This window comes from Passer montanus, unplaced genomic scaffold, assembly GCF_014805655.1.
Source record: "Passer montanus isolate IOZ18808 unplaced genomic scaffold, ASM1480565v1 scaffold6, whole genome shotgun sequence".
NCBI lineage: Eukaryota > Metazoa > Chordata > Aves > Passeriformes > Passeridae > Passer > Passer montanus.
Window position 1 is genome coordinate 3,274,115 of NW_024371037.1, and position 20,472 is coordinate 3,294,586.

Sequence of the window (20,472 nt, forward strand, 5' to 3'; positions counted from 1 at the left end):
TTTATAGAACATTTAATTTAACTGTTACTAGAAAAGCAACAGAATGCTGTTTGGGGAGGCAACAAATGGAAAACTTCTTTGCACCACATCATGGTTCTGGTAGAATTTTCCTTATTTATTTTTGAAAGCAATACTGAAGTGAGTGATAATTGTTGCTGAGATTTTTGTTTCTATTTCACAGAGGTTCAATTTAATAATTTTCTTTAGGCTTTAAGCAGATTAGAGAAACAGGGACTCCAGTGATACAGCCCAGTGTAATGTTTATTTACTCACACTTGTTTTTAGTCTTAGAAAAAAATTACCTCATTAAAAAGTGCCATTTGGGCAAAACAGATTTTTAAAAGGCTTGCAGGTTTATTTCAGAAGTTTGCTAAACAGTATGGAAGCTGCTCTAAACTGAAAAACTGAGTTTAAAACTTTAAATGGGAGAGCCAAATCTACCCCAGAGGTAAGCCCCCTAAAGTGGATGTGACAGTTGGAATAAATTGTTCTACTGTTTTCAGTGCTAGTTACTCAATTATTAAATTACTACAGCAAGGCTTGGAGGTGTAAAAAAAGAGTATGGGAAAGACATTCTAGCACATGGAGTAAAAATGAGAAAAAATAACAATTTTTCCCACTAGGAAGTATGCAATTAGACGGTATTTCACAGTCAAAATATTGTGTAAACTATAAAAAACATAACTACAGAAATAAATGACAATGGTTATCTGACAGTTATCACCCTCGCAATTAGACGATATTTCACAGTCAAAATATTGTGTAAACTGTAAAAAAACATAACTACAGAAATAAATGACAATGGTTATCTGACAGTTATCACCCTTTGCATGACAATTTTGACATACTTCATTTGAGTCACTTCCCAAAGGACAGTTGTCAGTCCAGCTGTCGAAACCACATCCCATCTGAACACAGTTCTGTAGAGAGAGGCTACAGGTCCCAGCCTGAGGACATGAGGGAATCCCAGCCCCTGGGCACATGGAGAGAAATTTGCACTGTCCTCATGTGCTACCCTAACAAAGGACAATAGACAGAGCCAGGCCAGCTACTGGTGATCCTCTCTGCACTATGGAAAAGTGCTCTGGCAGGGGAGTCTCCTTTCTCCCTTCAGCTGGAGAGGCTTTTCTTGTCTCGTGAGTTTCTTGCTTTTGTGAGGAGCCAACACCAATGTTGATCAGGAGCTGGTAATTTGCTATGACAACATCTCATAATCCCTCTCGTAAAGCTTTCTGAGGTCATTTAACCATTGTCTTGTGTCCAAGTATGGAGGAAAAAAGCAAAAAACCACTTCAAACTCCTATGTTTCTGAGAATGATCTGGAAGTGATTTTGGAACACTAAAAGGAAAAAAAAAAAAGTCAAAACAAGGTCATATCTGCAAAAAGACTCAAGGTTGAGAAAGTTCTGGATAAACTTGGGTGTAGCTGAGAGTAATTATTATCCTGAAATCCCCTGCTCAGCTGCAGCTAATCCAATATAGACACCTAAACTCACCAGGGGCCCCCCTGTTTGATGTTTAACATTACTATTGTAAGAATTCAGTTCTCTGCAGCCCATCTCAAATTGCCCTAGTATGAGAAGCTCAGCAGCTGGTTCAACACTTGATCATGTTTCAGAAATAGGAATTTTCCCCTAAGTCTCTCTTTAAGTTAGAATATATTCTCAGAACATTCATAGCAAAAACGCAGAAGAGCATGCTGCTTGAAAAACACAGTTATGGATATTTTTTATTGGAAACAGTGTTTTTAAATTCCTTCGTAGTATGATACAGTAGCTTTTTCTAATACTTGGAAAAATTGGGAATTTTTGTCTCTAGGCTTTTCTTGGCTAGACTGAGAAAGTTCAATGTCAAATCTTTCATTTCTTGATTGAGCATCAGACCTCTTCAGATACAGGTTGTTCTGTATATTTTGTTGCATCTTTTCGAGCTGAAGTTGAAATAGTCACAGGAAAAAGAAGACTAACAAAATGAAAAGGAGAGCACAAAGCAGGAGGAGAAATGCGTTTGAATTCCCACTGGTTGAGGAGGGAAATGAAATTTGTTGCACATTTTTCTTGAATAATTACTTTTGTCTTGGATTTGCATGGCAAGTTTTTGGCAGCTGGGTGGCTACAGGGCTGGCTCCTGTGAGAAGCTGCTAGAAATTTCCTTTATGTCTGATGGAACCAATGCAGCTGGCTCCAAGTGTGTGCCCACCATCTCCAAGGAGATTCTCCAAGGACAACATAAGGAAGGGGAGGGCTCTGCTGGAGGCGAGGGTGGATGAGAAGGCTGTACTGTCCCTTGGCACTCAACAGGGGGTAATACACAAACTGTGTACACAATTACAAATGAATGAGGCTGGGAGCACTAAGGGTGTGGAGCACAGGGGATGCAGAAGAGGAAATGGGAATTGGGAACAGAAGGGGAACTAAAGCTCTGAGGAAATGTTCGTAAAGTGTTTGGAGAAGAAAGGTGAGAGGTGGGAAAGAAAGGCTGGGCTTCAAAAAGGATTAGGAAGGCCTTATTTCTCTGTTTTAGAGGTTTGGGGATTGCAAGGATTGCCTCTGGAGTAACAGGGTTAGTGAAAGTTATGGGAAAATAATTGTCAGAGATAAAGTAAATCTAAGCTAGGAGAGATGGGGAGGAAGACGAATGGCTTTTGTAGGAGAGAAAGAGCAGAGGCCTTGGAAAAGGACAAAGTGGAAGGAGAGCCTCAACACAGAAGGCATTTTAAAGAATTTTTAGGCAGGAAGGACTGGGAAATTTAAGGCTTGGGACAGAAGGGACTGTGGACCAGTATGGTGTGAGGGAGAAATTAGGGTAACCAGTTTGGGGGAATATTATTTTCTTGGCTCTAATGTCAGAGGCACACACAGAGAGAACTGCCTCCTTGTCCAAAGAACAGCCCTTCCCTTTTTCTCTGTTTGTATAAATTAAAATAGCCCTATTTCGGACAGAATAGTCCAGAGATTACCTTTAAAGTCAGAATGGCATAAATTCTGACTGATCTGTGGAATAATTTTGCCATATGAAAATTGTCTACATGAAGCCAGTTTGAGGGATTGAAACGTAGTGTTTCTAAACTTGTTTCACACAGAAATCCCAGTTTTAAACCAGACACTCTTCCACAAAATGGCATGCTTCAATTTAACCATCATTATTTCCTTAGATATCTCTTCTCTGTAGGAAACTGATCCCAAATCCTGCCATCAGATCTCAGATCCTTCAGTAGATGGCCAGATAATCCTACTCTCCATATGCTATGAGCACTGAATTTGCATCAGCTCATGTAAGCACACTTTTGTGCTGTTTTTCTTTCTGGATAGGGCAACTCTCTTGAAATCCTGCCTGTAATGCATGGTTGTTTACAAACCACTTGATAACAGAAGTCACAGCACATATTTGTGTTGGCTGATAATCCTTTGTCAATGATGGGTGAAGATCAGGTGTCATTTCTGATTCTTTGGATGTGTCAGCTGCCTCCAGAACTGTTGACCATGAACCGACCTGCACTCTGGCAGTCTGGAAGCAAGGACAAATGGGATGAGTTGTGGAGTTCAGAGTTATGCACAGCTTTGTGTCCTGAAGCATATTGGCAGTGGGTTGAGGGAGGGATCATTAATAACATCTCTTCTGTGTTAACAGAAATTTAGATGATACTTAATTTCACAGCATTTTTATTAATGTGTTTACCTACTAACATTTTGATAATGCAGCTTTGGCACTTATATAAGTCTTTGCTTGCTTGCCACATACATTTTTTAAAAATCCTGTAAGCACCTACAAAATATTTTCTACAAATATTTTCCCCCACAGTCTTTTGCCTTTAGCTCATACTTTCCTCAACAGCCTCAAAAATAGATGAAAAACATCTCCATACAGCAAGCTCTGAAGTGCCACCCACGTCCCCCCTCAACAAGCAACCAGACCAGTCTCTGCTGGACCTGGGGGTACAGTATAAGTTTTATTGTCTCCAAAGATGCAGGCAATTCTGCTAGATAGTTCTTGTTCTTTTTGGCTCCACTGCCAGAATCTCCAGCTCTCAGTGACGTGTTGCAGCACACTAATTTCTTCCATTCAGTCAGAATTTGGGTTACGCTCTGCTCCAGGGGTCTCTTCCATACTATGTATCCAATTTAAATGATGGGGGAGGAGAGAAGGATTGTCTGTGCTTTTCTGCCTCCACTTCTCTGTTCTCTGTGTGGCAGCTAAAGTTGCCTCTAAGTGGCAGACCAAAAATCAACAGTTCGAAGTCCACCTGGAAATAGCTGAAAGCTGCTCAACTATGGGTTCAAGCATTGCCTGTGTGTACAGCTCTTCTTGGGAAATCTGCATGAGCCATTGGACAGAGCCACCAGGTGATCCCAGCATCAAGGGACACCTAGAGAATTTTGCATTCAACAACATATACAACATTGCTAACTCAGTCTGAAGGGAACCAGCTTCTTGATGCAATTCTTGTGGCAAGGCATATTATGCCATGTTAGGTCAGGAGTGGGAGGAGCCCATGTTTAAACTACTTGTCAGGTGCAAATATGAGATTAAATAGATACAAACTTCTCTACCTTGCAGTTACTGGCCTCCCATATGCAATTAGTCAGAGAGGTAGTAATTAAGTGGAGAGATAACTCAATGATTAATAGCAAAATGAGATCAGTGTACCCCAGGCATTCTGTTTAAGCACTATGAGGACCAGAAATTTTGCATTTTACAAAGGGGTGCTGTAGAGGGATTTTCATTTTCTTTTAAAGATTCAGTTACATGTCAGCATAGCTCTGTGGTTAGACTTGGCCTGTGAAATCCTACTCCAGTAAGAGACAGTTAAATCCATGCCCTCTACCAAGAGAAATAAGGCATTATCTCATGGCTTCCATACATTATGTTAATTTCTCTAGTTATTTCCGGAAGAGGGAAAAAAAATGAGGTGGTAGATTACATAATCTTGACATTTGTCCACTTGCTGCTGCTTTTTTTGGCCCCTCTTTAACTAGAAAGCAGTGAGCATTGGGAAGCAAATGGATTTCCCTTAGGACCCTGAACTAGTGCCCTGCCACAGCCAACAGCTTCAGCCACTTGGAAAAAGTGCAATGTTATGTCTTCCAAAAGCTGTTCCCAGGGCTTCATAATATTTGATGATTAGACCAGGGTTGTTTACTGTGGGGTGGCAGTTATGCTCAGCCCAGACTTGTTGCTTTATTATGCACTGGCTCAATCTGTTTGTACAACACTTTGCATGTGGTGATAAAGCCGGTAAAACATTGGCCATGGTGTAGCTCTATTTACTAAACTATGAAAGTGTGTTTTGCTTTTTTCCAGAAAACTGAGCATAGATGAATTTCAACTGCCTTGAAGATTTATAAGAATTAAAATTACTATGTGTTCATTGATTACTGTTGGATTGGTCTATTATCTGACCTCGAATCTGCCCAATTATCTTATAATACTCCACCTCAGCCTTTGTTCATGACCATCCTCAGCTGTCTTCTCCACCAGCTGTTAGTCAGCCCCTCTATGTTTTTTTCTGAAAGACATCCACCCAAGGTGCCAGAGGCGGGCGCAGGAGACAGACACAGCTGCACAGGATTGTTTTAACATCAGTGCTGTGTTTTTCAGTTGCAAAGTTTGTTTTCCTTAGTGAAATGAAAACATAAAAACCAGTTAATCTGTTGGTGTAACTTTTTGTTTAACTTTTGCTTAAAATTTTAGTTTTAAGTCTTCAGTTGACTAGGTTCCTTCAATTTAGTTTTGTTTTTCATTATTCTATAATCCTCTGTGGCTTGAGACAGCAGGGCTTGAGTTTCATTTATGTAGACAAGTCATACAAGGAACATTACCACAGCAACTAAAATCCTGATTTATAAGACAAAACATAGCTCCCTCCTCTATTCAAATAGGATTTACAGGTATTTTGCTAATCATACATCCATAATTCCTTTGATTTTCAAATGAAGTTCTGCCTATATTATTAATTGTACTGTCACCTTGACTGATGCAAATTCAACTGGCTGTTTTATGTAATTTGAAGGGTTGGTTTTTCAATCTTGGATTTTCTCATCTTCCTATGCTCTGAGCCAAAACACTGCCCTAGAAATGCTTACATTACATTTAGTATTTCCTGAAAACCACTCAGTGTGGCAGGGTCAGTATGACTGTCCCTTTCATTTTCTTCTCGGAGTAACAGCCAGGTAGTACTCTTTCCCCAAGAAAGGATTTTGTCAATCAGAATATAATGATTTTATTATGGGATGTGTTTTAATCACCTTTTCCTGCTTTTTTATGTCTGAAGTACGGTACTCCATGTTACTCTCCAACCATGCCAGAAAAAAGCCCCGTCAAAAACACAGAAGGCTAGCCTGGTATTAAAGGTTGAATCCCTGCTCAGATTCAGATTTTCTGTCATGCAGGTCATTCCACATGGTCTCTGTCTTAGGTCTTGAGCTGCAAAACAGGGACTAATACCCTCCCACTTGGCAGACCTTTGTCAGGCTATGAAATGTTCAAGCACCCTTCCCTGGTGTAACTGTGGCAAGAGCAGGAGTGATATCAGTCCCTGCTCTGGGAGCTTGTGTAGATTTCCCTATCATAGCAGAAAAATTAGCCCACACTGTCTTGATTAAGCTGTGTGCAAATCCAGGAGGTGTTGGATGGTTTGGGTGGTGTTTCTTGTTTAAGCAGCTGCCATATCCTCCAGGGACTAGCTGGTGAGCAGACTGCTGTAGCAGTAATATGTCCTGAAGATTGAAAGCCCCTAGGGACATTAAAAAACACTCTTGTCTCAAAAGTACCAAATAGGTTTTCAAATAAAGATTGCATTTTTGCCTCATTTATGTGCAGCCTCCCCTCCCTCCTATTTCTGTCCCTCAAAGTCGCAAAGACCCCGCCTTATTCACTGGAATGTGAAACTCTAAGACCTTACTGGATGGAACCTTTACAAAATTTCCTTCTAGTTTGAGGCACTTCCCATTTAAAAAGTGGGAAGATAGTTTACAAAAGAAAACTACTCTGTAAAGTTTGGGGGAAAAAATACCTCCGTTGCAAATATGTGTGGTTGAAATACAAGCAGAACACAGCTGATGGCAAACACATTATATAATTCCAGTTGGTTTGTGAGGCTGCATCAGCTGAGACTGTACAGGATGGCTAAGAGCAGGTAAAATGGGCTTGTGGCCTGTCCTTCAGCTCATAGAAAATTGTATTTTCTACATCTATGGGAGAACAAGAGACTGTGCCACCCGTAATCTCCCTTACCACTATAAGAGCAACAGCTGCAGCTCAACTAATGGTATAAATGTAAGCATGAACCTCATAATGTCTGGACTTATCTGAGGCAGGAAGATGAGCATAAGCTCAGCAAGAGTAAAGGGCGAGCCAGGCACCCACAGAGCTGCAGTGTGCACAGGTCAGGCTGCTGTGCCCCTCCAGCCTTGGTCGTACTGCCCGCCTGCCTCTGTGCCATGCAGCAGTGACAGCCTGATTCCTGGAACACGAGTCCTGGGCACACTGTCACGTGGAGAGAGGGCTTTTCTGCTCTTTGTGGGAAAGTGTTTATCTGTAGTCTGATTGCTGATGGCCAGTGTAGTCAAAGTTTCTTTCTGGTATCAGAAAAGTAACACAGGCTGATGAAACTAGGGTGAACATTTTCGGTGGATCAGCTACATTGCCTTTGAAAATAGAGGCTGATGAAACTTGGGTGAACATTTTCGGTGGATCAGCTACATTGCCTTTGAAAATAGAGGCTGGACCTGTCTTCAAAACTCGTGGAAATGGAGAAAACCTTGTTAAGAGTAAAGCTTTTTAAAAGGGACTCAGACTGGCTTTTATTTTATTTTTTCTGATTGAGCATTTACAATCCTTTCTTGGTCTTCCTATGCATCAAAAATAGCTGAAACAAAATAGGAACAGAGCCTAATAAACTAAATTGAAGGTATGCTTTGATTTCATCAGCTATGGAAAATAACTGTAAAAAAAAAAAGACTGAGGTGACTATCAAGGTTAAGAGTATCATAATATAATGCAAATAGTTTTTGTTTGCTTGTTCATTGGTCGTTAACTAACACATCTTTAATCCTCTGTGTGCTGACAGTTTAGACTATGGTCACATGAATTCACTAAAAACACTGGACTTAGAGAACCTTCTGATGTCCAACAACGTGGTATTTCCAAGAACAGATGAGCGTCTCTGTTAATTTACTGTCAGCCTACCTGGAACAGGCCAGTCACTGATTAAACACACACTGAGGACTAATCAATAAAGTGCCATATCTTTGATCTATTTGGTGCTGTTTCTGACTACAAAAAGTAATGCTCTTAATGAAACATGGCTCTCTTGCTTTTTCAGTGTAAAATACTGTGTTTCAAATGGTTGCTTATTTAAAACCTTATGAAAAAGTAACAAGAAGTGGCTTTTGTTTACTTGTTTCAAACAGTGCAATAGCAGCTGGCTCATGTTGGTGTTCACTGTTCTTAGGTTCTGTTTAGAGGTTTTTACATGTGACCCAGAATTTATGTTTTGATCTTCATCAATAGCAAATGGGAGGATTTCCTAAAGACACAATTTGCATCTATTTTGTGATGTTAAATAGGTCAAGTGTAGTGCCCCAATGTCACAAGATACCATTGCTGAATTCCCTAGGGTTGAATCCTGGCTTAGCTGATGGAAGAGCTGGGACCAGCACTGGGCATCTGTGTGCTGTCAGTCTGCTTTCACCTTGCCTCACAGATGTGTATTTTATTTTCTTGCAGTGCAATCTAACATGTCTGCTCACTAGCACTGAACACCTGCTGCTCTTAGCTGTCCAAATTGTTTTTAAAAATCATAAGGGACTACCCCCACTGCACCATCACTCCAAGTGCTCCCTCCCTGACAAGTATCTCACTCGCCTCTTCATAATTCTTTGCAAATACCACTTGAAATAAATGAATCCTTCACTGGCTTTAAGCCATCTGCTGTAAAGGATGCTAAGGTGTCCTATTGTTTCCCAGACAATATCTGCCATAGCAAGCTGAAATGACTCTGAATTTAAGTATGGATGTGGAATTTCACTCTTCCTTGACAGGTATAGTTTTATTTTGTATTGACAGATTTTATAAACTTGTTTCTTCCTTCTGGTGTTCCTACCATTTGGGATTGGCCAAACTGTTCTCCAATAAAAATAAAAATTATAAGACTGCTGTCAATGCCTTTCTATACTTCTCTCCACTCTCCCCTCCTGCCCAGCTCATGCTGTAGATGTGAAGAGTTTCTACAGATGGCTTAAGGGAGTTAAGGCCTCTCTTATACCCTCCAGATCTATTCTCTGGCTCACCTAGATCATAGCCCTGGCTGGAGTGCACCAGAACTCCTTGTTGGCTTATTTGTCCACCAAGGAAAAGACAACCATTTTCAGGGGCAGGAGGGAGAAAAGGACAGACAAAGCTGATTCCTGCTTTAACTCCTGCCAATATATTTGTCCTGGTGACTCTTGCCTGTAAACTGATGCTGGAGGAGTGCTCATGAAACATTGAGAAGGTATTTTCCCCTCTAGTCTCTCTCAGAGGATAGGTAACCATACTTTAGCAAGAAGGACGCAGAGCAGTTTTGGTCTCTCAAGTGTACTCGCTGGCACTACAAATCCACTGCTGAGAGGTGTCATCCTTAGTGAGTCAGGAAACGTACACAAGCTAAATTGATGGGGCAGGGAGAGAGAAGCAAGATCCTCAGGTTCATCAATCAGCTGGGAGAGAAGCTGACTTCTCAGCAGCTGAGATGCTAATTAAAATGCTCATTTGACTTTTAAACCACAGCCCAGGATATGAACTACATACTGCTATGAGGTTTTGATTGGTACCTCACTTTGCAAGTTGGGACTGAGTCTTGTGATGCCCAGGTAGTTCTTCCAGTCTTTCTTAGAGCAGGCCACCATTCTAGAACTGCTCATCAATTCACAAAATATTGAACACTTGACATACATATTTTGTGAATTGCTCATCAATTCACAAAATATTGAACGCTTAAAATACATCTTTTAGTGCATATGTTCTTTTTGCCTCTTTATGAGTTGTTATATTTTCATCGTAGTCATCATCGGTTCTTTTCTTATGAAGGCCAATTAAATAAATTAAAGGCGAAGGACAGAAGAGTGGGATAGTGGCAGCAGTTAGCAGAGCAGAGTGGTTAATAAACATTAAATTCTTTATGGCAAAACTACAAAATGGTGAGGTAGCAACAAGGCTTGTGGTACACAAAAACACAGTGACTGTGCTTTACAGTGTAACAAGGCATTACTGTGTTATTACAGAACTTGGGCAACTGTTTGGTCCCCAGACCAAAACACGCCTGGGTATCCACAGGAGCAGCTTCTGGGCACAGATCCATGGGAACTTTGTGTTCTGATTTTAGGTTTTTCTGGGGTCATCTAGTACTCGTGAGTAAGCCTTACAAAATTTAGTCGCTGGAAATCTGTCAAAATAGAGTGAAAATCTCAGGCTTTCACTAGCAGGGACAAATCTTACAGCAATCCCTTTCTAATTAGTAAATGAAAAATCTTCTTTGGTACCCTTTAAATTTTCCTCTTGTGTTTCTACTGACAGGATTTAGTTCATTTCATAATCATCAATGCTGGCAAATCAGGTCCCCAAAACCACTAGGAACTTAAAGATACACTTATGTTAAAAAGAAGAAAAGTGGGAAATTCTATTCTGCTGAACTAATCTGAGTAATAAGAAGTATCCTACTATTAAAAAAAATACAATATTTTCACTAGATCTCTGGTGGTCAACCCATAAAGATAAAACTGACATATTTATTTGTACAAAGCTGATCCTACTCTTTCATATGTTTATAAAGTTAGATGTAATAAAAAGGGCCCAGGTATAAAACTGACATATTTATTTTACAAATAATATGTCAGTAGGATCAGCTTTCATATAAACATATGAAAGCTGATCCTACTCTTTCATATGTTTATAAAGTTAGATGTAATAAAAAGGGCCCAGGTCATTATGCATTCATATTGGAAAAAGAGTTTTACATTGAAATGAGGAAGAAAACCTGCAAGACACAGAGAAGAGTTCAGTAAGGTGACAATTGTGTCCTTCAACTGGAACATTTCTAAGGAATGACAGCAAACACCTTGGGCCCTACGTATCTATAGTGCTGAAAAGATCAAATTGAACATCAAATGTACTATAACACTGTCTCTTTCCTGTGACTGTAATTGGTATTTTTGCAATTATGAAAACTCCTGATATCATTCTTATTTTGTAAATAATACATAGCCACAAAATCAATACTTTTCATTTTTGATTTGTGTCAGTCACAACTCTAAGAGTTCTGCTTCTCTCCAAGTTGATTCAACAGGTGCTCGAAGATTGGAGACATTTTAATTCCAACAAGTTTCAAGGATGTCTGCATTTAAATAATTTTCCTAACAAATAGTTGCTGGGAAATGAGCATCCATCAAAAGCAGAACAATAATCTGCTTGCCCTTTGATATGTGGACCATAAATTTAGCTCCTTGTATTTGAAAGAATGCCATCAGAGTAAACAATTATTTACTTGTTTATAAGTAATGGCTTGAAGTGTATTATTGGATACAGAAGCGAAAAGGAAAGAAGATATGAAAGGAAAGTTGTTAATACCTTTTATTCACTGTTTTTCTGTTTCACTATCTCGATGTTATACCTCTTTTCCTTTGGTTGTTGACCTTGTAAACATATTTTGCAAATACTTATTCTTTATGGTAGATTCTGTTTATATCTTACAGACTGTCACATGCTTTTATAAGCCAGCACTTCAGACAAAATACAAACATCTCTGAGCTTTTTAAAGAATTATTTAATAAGAGTAGGCAGAGCCTTCATAGCTACATTGAGATGTTGTTTTCCAGTCAGACAATACTCTTTGTTCTTAATATGTTCTACTATTTGCCTATGAGCAGTCATTCTGCCATAGAAGGAAAGAGACCAAAAGGTCACCTCAAATTTGCCTTAATCTATGACTCAAGTACTGAGGGAATCAGAATACAAGTGTGTATGAGACCACTCTCCCGCTGAATGAACTGTTACTCTGGGTACTGATTATTTCTCTTGAGAAGAAAATAAACCCTGAAAAGAGTGATATTGAAATCATGTTTTCCTATTAGGATCTGCAACAAAGTGAATGCACTTTCACTCAAAGATATATCAAAGCTGTCACAAGGTCTAAGGTGTCAGTATCGATTCCTGCATGAAGTTATGGTTTTACTGAAATCAACAGAAAAAACCCCATTGGTCTCAATGAGGCCAAGATTTCATTGCTTATCTTTCCTTATTAATAGCAAGAGTAAATTTCAGACAGTCTCATTAAAATAACATGATATTATATTACATAGAAGGGTTCTTTTACCACTCATAATAAATAAAGGAAATCGAGGAGCGACAGAAAAGGCAGAAGTAATATGAATGTGAACAGGAATAGGAGCTGAGATTGCAAATATTAAGAGGTTATTAGTCCTTTTCGCCCTTAGAGATATTAATGATCCCTGGCTTTAGTCCTCAAAGAACCCATTTTCTATCCTTGCATTCTTTTCGAGAATTAAGTTTGAATTTCCATGGGAAATATAAAAGGGATCAAGACTTATATCTATATAACAAGTTATAAGGCCTTCATTCACCAACAACAGTTTCCTCTTTTGCTCTCAGATATTCACACAACATCTGAATGCCTTGAAAATGTTAATGAATTTATGCTATAACCTCCTGGAGAATTAGAGGAGAAATATTATCTCTATTCTACAGCTGGAGAATGGAGACAGAGAGACTTTGTGATGTGCCTGACGTCTCTCATTGGATTTTTCAAATTCTGTATTTAAACCACAACACTTTCTTAGCTTCTGATTATCTTTGCTTTGGGGATTCTAGCTTATTTAAATTCTGTTCTCTTGAACACTTTTCTCTAGGCCAAATCCATGCAAAACTGATTCTCAACCTCAACAAATATCTGGAAACCCCTTGTCCAGAAGTAAGCCAGAGTTTTTCCTGACTGCTGTAACTTGTGAGGCAACAAAAAGTGAGCCAAAACCAGACTCTGAAGGATCTCGAAATTTCTTTGAAAATAAAATAATAAATGCATACAGACTCAGACGTAACAGATTTCCTCATCTCAATTTTGCCTGCGATAGAGTTACTTGTAGTTCTTCAAACAGGAGTTCGAAGAGTATTGCTTGCACCATTGAAGTTATTGGTATTTTGCCCCTTTGTGTTTTTGTTTTGTTTTTTTTTAAGCTCTCTCCTTAATTAACTATGAGGGGGTTTTGGACTACTTTTATGTATAGCTTTCATTTTATGAGGGCTGGATTGCATTGTCATGATGCAAAAACTTTGCAATTAATCTACACACCTCATAAATCTGTCTTGATTTAAAAACCTAAGAATGCAAATGGATGTTTTGTCTGCATTCTGTTTTGTAAGGAACAGCCCCTGCATTGCTGCTGCAATGAGTAAACTCCATTTTGGGGTACCCCATGCTGCTGTGGTGAGACCGCTTCCAGCTCCCAGCTCTTTTACTAAGGGTTATCTAAGTGAGCTATACTTACATATACTTACACATAACTATCATTTAGTAAATGTTTTATTTATTTTCTAATTAACTGTATCAAGCTACTTTTTTTTTTTTTGTTTGTTTTTTTTTAACTAGAGATTTAATCTTTCTCTTGAATCTACTTTGCACAAACCTAGAATTCAGTTATGCCTTTGTGTAGGTGCTTATACCAAGCTAGCTTATTCTATATGGTAGAATAAGGTAGTTAAAAATAAAGGTAGTTTATTCTATGACAGAACACCCTTATGAGTTTTGAGACCTCTATAATACAGAAAGCTGCATCCTAAAAGAACCAGCACACCTTCTCCCTGAATACATTGAAAACCTGGATGCTCAATAAGTGTTCCCCAGGCCTGACCAGGTGACAGATAAAGTAAAATGAAGTGAGAGGTTATTGTAAAGTTTCTTCATTCAGGAAGGATCAATACACACTGCTGAGGACTCCTTTCCACCACTCTTGGCTTGGAGAGCTATAGAGTGGAAACTGGATTCTGCCTTAGGGAAGAAGACCGAGGAAAAAAGACATAGAGCAGAAGCCTTTTCCCATAAAATCACCACTTTAAAAAATATCTAGCTTTGATTTTCTTTTTACTTATACCCATTTCACATTATGGATGTACTATTGACTTACTGAATCTGTTACCGTTTTCCATAGGAATAAGGAAAGTTAGAGCTGGGTTGATTATATTTTAGCATGAAACAGTCTGTCAGTGATAAGACTGAAGGACACAGTGAACTTATTCTGTGTTTTTCCTGGTTTGTTCAATATAAAGAATCTTGAACATCTAGAAATTGGAAAATTCTGGACATCACCAGAGTTGACTCATTCAATGCAATGTCTGCCTTTCAGCAACCTGAACTGTCTTCAAAATAGGCCCTGCTTTGAGAAGGTGTTTGGATAAAAAATTTTCCAGATGTTCCTTCTAAACTGAATTGTTTGTTGATTTTGTGTTCCTGGAAAGCTACTGTAATGCTATAACTATATAGAGCCATGTTTGTGGCATTACACATGCCCATGTTACCCAGTGCTTCCAATTCCAGAGCTAAGGTGCAGCATCAGTTTCCAGGTCAGGCTCTGCACTAGACTTGCTCTCCACCTGAGTTAATGCACCCTGAACAACATGGTACAAACACTGTCACCTTCTTTTGCTTCCAGCAGCATCTTTCACTCTAACATCAAATCCTTGAAATCTAATACAAAGCATGGAATCATAGAATCCTGAAGGGACCCACAAGGATCACAAGTCTAACTCCTGTTAATAAATTAATAAACCAAAGCTCACCTGTAGTAACTAAGTCTGGAGGTCATTGGTTCTCTACATCTTGTTTTCTTCTGGACTCCTTGTTCTGGGAAGGACATGAAGTCTGCCCATCCTTCATGAAGCCAAGTAAAGTTCTGGACAGATAATTAGTTCAGACAGGTTATGATATGAAAGCCATAACACTCATACCAGACCCAAGACAGCTGAAGAAGCAGAACCGCTATGTTTTCATGGTGCTGAATCAGCCAATGTCCATGGTACAGTTAATCTGCCCAAGGAGACATTTTGTACATTACAAAGAAGCAGAGGTTTCCTGTGCATGCTGTTCACTGACATTTGCAAGATTTGCAACTCCACTTGTAGTCACTGAATGAAAATGAAGTAATTTGGTTTAATAATGCAGATGTCAAAATATTAAACATTCAGGACAATTATACTGGGAAACTGTCATCATCAATTTTATTTTTTTTTCTTATTTTGGAATTGTTTGAATGGCATATTTCCCATTGTGGTGAAAGATGATAAACAGAGGAAGTGAGCTGAAGCTAAATCACTCATAAATCCATCTTTCAGTAAGGTGACATGTCATTAATTCAAGTACTGGAGCAAGTATGATCATTAAATATTATGACATACTTCATCCAATTCCTAAAAAAAATAATTTTCTTAATGTTGTTTTTGTAAAGGAAATTAGTATCAGTCAATTAAACATGGGCATGCACAATTCTAATTATGTATTTTACCAATATCATAAAAAGAGTATGTTTGGTGCCTTATCTAATATGCATTCAAAGTGTGTCAGAAATATTTGGATTCACTTTTATAATAACCCATTTTCCAACATAAGAATAACCCATGGCCTATTTCTGTCATATATGACTCAGGGGACTTATTGTCCTAAAAGAGATGAAGAAGCCTGCGTGATACAGGGTGAAAGGTGGGCAGGTGAGCCAGAGGAAGAAAATGACATTCCACTGAGGGCTGGACCTGGCTGCAAGGTTTTCCTCTTTGCCAGAGGAAGCAAATGACATGTTCCACTGAGGGCTGGCCTTTAGATTCTCCTGCAAGGCAGTGAGAGCATCATGACGATATTGCTTGGGAATTGACACTAATCTGAAATTATTTTGATGTGATGTTAATGAAAATAGAGCAATTCAAGCTATCATTTCTTTAATCACATACAGAATCCTGTCAGGTTCTTGAACTTGGTGGAGGGTAGAATTAGGGAGCAAATAATTGAAAATGTAAGAGGAAAGAGATAATGCTACAGAATTCTTTACATAAGATATAGTGTCCTTTTCCAGAAGTAATGTTAGTGTCATATTTCTATGATCAATTTTTAAGATGTTGATAAGTTCTAATAATGTTATTACTAAACCTGAAGAGAAGACCTGTTTTTCTTTGACCTGTAGATAGCTCAGATATTTCTAATGAGTAATATGTTTTGTTGCATTATTATTACTTGAGAAGTGTGTGAACATATCTATTTATTCATTTATCTACATGGTCAGCTTATTAGCTGCTCTACATAATTTCTCCCTTACTGTTTGAGAAATCATGGCGGCTGTCCTAAATCAAATAAATTAAGTGAGCAATTGTGAGGATTTATGGGATCTATCTTGATGAAAAAAAAATGAACTTTTTCTGTAACCATTGAAATAAGCCCCATATTAGAGTTTTGGTATATTACACTGCCTAGGATAATACCTAGAAGCCTTTCATAGGATAGCTCAGGCCAAAGACCATTCTCTTCATGGGTGAGACCACACAGTTTAGGGTGGTAAGGGTTCCTGCCTGTGCAGCATGACCTGGACTGCCTTGTTTTCTCTCAGCCTGGTAACCAGAAGCTCCCAGTGCATGTCTGGGCAGTGCACTGACTCACAGCCACACTGCTGAGGCAGAAGGTCAGATTGGAAGCTGCAAGGCTAAAACAGTAAGGTTCAAACACACTAGAAGGTGAGCCAGGCAGGAGATATTTGCAATAAAAAAGAGCAAATGGACTTGATTATAATCATAGATGTTTCTGAATAATTTGGCCACTCCAGCACCAGCTCAATACTGGATTGGAGTACTTATGATGACCATGGGATGGAAATGGAATTGCATGAGTGAACAAACCTTGTTCCAGGCACAATGGTACAACCTCTTTCTATGGACAACTCCCGGAAACTAGAAAGAGAGCTAGGAAAAGTCCTTAGCTCCTGAAAATGTTTTTAACTCTTGATCTGATCTTCTGATCCTGATCTCTGATATTATAAAATCACTGAGTGGTTTGGGTTGGAAAGGACCTTAAAAATCATCTAGTTCCAACTCCCCTTCCATGAGCAAGAACACTTTCCACTAGACCAGGAGCTCAGAGCCCTTTCCAGCCTGGCCCTGAACACCTCCAGGGATAGGGTGTCCACAATGTCTCAGGACAAACCAGCCCAGTGTCTCACCACTCTTATAGTAAATAATTTCTTCCTAATATCGAATCCAAACCTACCTTCCTTCATTTTAAGGCCATTTGTCCTTGTCCTATTACTACATGACCGTCCTAGACCCTGCAAGTCCCTCCCCAGTTTCCTAGTAAGCCCCTAGTAAGTTAGGTATGGAAGGAGATACTTCTATGACAAATTGACCCTTGGAAGAGGGTCTACCTGCACTTTATTAAAGCCTTTGAAGCTGTCTCCCAAAGCATTCTTCTGGAGAAACTAACTGATCACGACTTGGAGAGGTGCACAGCTCCTTTGGTGAAAAATAATGTGGCCAGCAAGACCAGGGCAATTATTGTCCCTTGGTACTCAGCACTGATGAGGCCACACCTCAAACCCTGTGTTCAGTTCTGTCCCCTCTCTACAAGAAAGACATTGGGGTGCTGGAGTGTGTCCAGAGAAGGGCAATGGAGCTGGTGAAGGGTCTGGAGCACAAATCTTGTGAGGAGCAGCAGAGGGAGCTGGGGGTGTTCGTCCTGGAGGGAAGGAGCCTCAGGGGTGACCTTATTGCAGCGCCTGCCCTTATCCCTACAACTACCTGAAAGGAGGCTGTAGACAGGTGGAGGTTGAATTTTGCTCACATGTAATACATGACAGGATGAGAGAAAATGACCTCAAGTTGCACCAGTGGAGATTTACATCAGATATTAACAAAAATTTCTCCACTGAAATAGTGATCAAGTGTTGGAACAGGGAAGTGTTGGAATCACATCCCTGGGGATATTTAATAGACATGTAAATGTGGCACTTAGGGACAGTGTTTAGTGGTGGAGTTAGTGCTGGGTTAATGGCTGGGACTCAATGTTATTAGAGGTCCTTTCTGACCTAAACAATTCTCTGATAATTCTGCTCTGGGTCCCAGAGCTAAAAGCAATGTTCTATTTTCTCCCCATTCTGCCCATAGCAGAATTTTAAGTTAAGGGCCCCTATTTGTTACCACATGTAAGTCTAAAAAGAGTCCATAATAAACAATGTAAGTTTTTCATGCTAGTAGAGAGTCTGCACACAGTAAAAGAGAGAGAGAAGAAAAGAAGAGAGAAAAAATAAGCAAATAGGACCTTGATTCCACTCACTGCAAAACTTAACAAGAAAAATTGTCCTCACTTCACTTATATGAGAAAACAAAGTGCTCTGACACACAAAATCACCCTCTCACAATCTTTCTATTTTCCTGATGCTGTTAGAGACTTCTGTCTGTAGTCAGTCATCCTTGCTGTAAATTTCTATAAATTGGTATTGGGCACTCTTCCAGATTCTGAGGGACCCCTTTGCCAGAGGAACTCAGGGGGACATAGAATAGCCCTTATTTTTTGAAATTGAGGACTGATAAATTAATAAAGAACTGACAACCAATATGACACTTTGTTTGTAGCAGAAATCTTGTTTTATCAGCAGCTCTTTTTAAGGAATCGCATTATGAAATAAGTATAGTTGTACCTTTATATTCCTGTATTTTATTTTCTGTCAAAAAAGACTCCACATTTAAGAAGGTCATGGTCTGTGTTTGTGTGTGGGACACTGGGAATTTGAACCTTAGCCTCTACCCATCTTCTTAAGGATCACAAACATAATTTGAACCAATTTCCCCAAATCAGATTAATTTTTCACTCTCTCTGCCTATGTGTCTCTCAGTCACATGCAGAAGCCCCATGCACACCAGGCTGAAAGGATGGGTCAAGGCCTGTTTTATTGACAAGCAGAGCTGGCCTCGGTCACTCTTGTCCTGCTGGCAGCCAGCGTTGCCTGCAGCACATCAGCCAGCCTGGCAGCCTCCAGCAGCCCTTTGGCTGTGAGCAGGTGTGGAGAGGAGAAGTGGCAGGGCTGAGATTAAGGAATGGGACCTACCTGCTTTGGGGAGCAGCCGAGCTGCCTGGTAGTACTTCCAGATATCCTTTGGATAGCAGAAGAGTTTGTGTCTAAAGTGTGTTTTGTTTTGTAGCCCACCTCCTAAGTTCAGCCCCCTCCTCCCCATGTCAGGGACTTGATGTGCGTGTCAGGGGAAGCAGTGTTAGCCCAAAGTAGTCATAGCCAAATTCAGCCCCCTGCTTCAGTGGGCTGACCAGGGCAGGACAGTGAGGTATGCACCCATGGACAGGGCTAGCCTTCACCCACTGTGCCTCATGCCCTCACATGGCTGGAAAACTGCTGGCTTTGATCTTTTCCTCTGCTCTTGGTGGGGTATCACGGTCACTGGGCAATGTCTGATCTCTGTGGTATCATAACCTTCTCTCCTGGGCTAAGTTTTGGCCTCTGGGTTGACAAATCATGTCTGGTTTTGAAGTCTTTTATTACAGCAAAGTTGCATCAGCTCACCTCTGCTGGCTTCTTGCACTATGCTAGGGAAAAGTTCAGCAAAAGCTGGCACTATCTTTCCGGCCTAGGTTTGAACCTTATTTTAAATACAAATATCTCTCCTTTTCAGCGTAGTCAGGAAAGATAGGGTCATCTTTATACCTGATATCTCAAACAAAGCAGTGGGTAAATATCAAAGATGTTAAGGCAAGGCAAACATACCCCTTTTATGTTTGTGGGCAGCACTAATGACATAGGGTGAAATTTATCCTCTTATCAAAGGTCAACACAAACCTAGGCACTACTTCAAAGGTGCATTGATCTTATAACTGGCTCCTGACACCGAGCTAGATTTCACCAAACTCTAAAACGTATGAGAACTGATAGATTTTATATATCTGTGTAAAATATAATAGAGTGTGTTCAGATACAGATATACTTAGGAATCCACAGGAGGTATCTTGATTTTGTTAGGACAATGTATATTTATTTCGTCTTGTGTTCACATATTTTGCACTATATTTGAAAGCCACCTGTCCCATCCTCCCACTTAATCAGTTAAAACATCCATATTCTTTGCAAATACACGATATTTACTCCTGCTTCTTGTTTATCAAAAAGAAACTGACAGTCCAGTGACTGAATGTTTAGTACTGCAGGTACTGTTTGGTTTGAAGAGTAAAGCAAGAGTTAAAGACATTCTTTCAGGTCTTAGTGAATAATAATAAGAGCTATCCAATGTTTCCTACCATGTTGAGCCATTGCTTCAAGATACCAAAAGGATCTTGTATATGGGGAAAATGTGAAAGCAAGGGAGAGGGCAGTAAAGTCAATGTAAGAGCAAGTAAAAAATAGGTGCCTTTTTGTTAGTGGTCATACACATAAATGTGTTGCTGCAGAA

The 20,472-nt window shown here is 39.6% G+C and overlaps 1 long non-coding RNA gene across 8 annotated transcripts in view; it reads right to left on the reverse strand.

The window, feature by feature from the left end:
* The window catches only part of LOC120510694, an 81,736-nt gene that overhangs the window by 55,774 nt on the left and 5,490 nt on the right, over positions 1–20,472 (reverse strand). For all 8 annotated transcript variants that reach the window (XR_005629554.1, XR_005629548.1, XR_005629547.1 and 5 more), the window contains exon 2: positions 14,827–14,939. This is a non-coding gene — a long non-coding RNA (uncharacterized LOC120510694). The remainder of the gene's footprint in view (positions 1–14,826; positions 14,940–20,472) is intronic.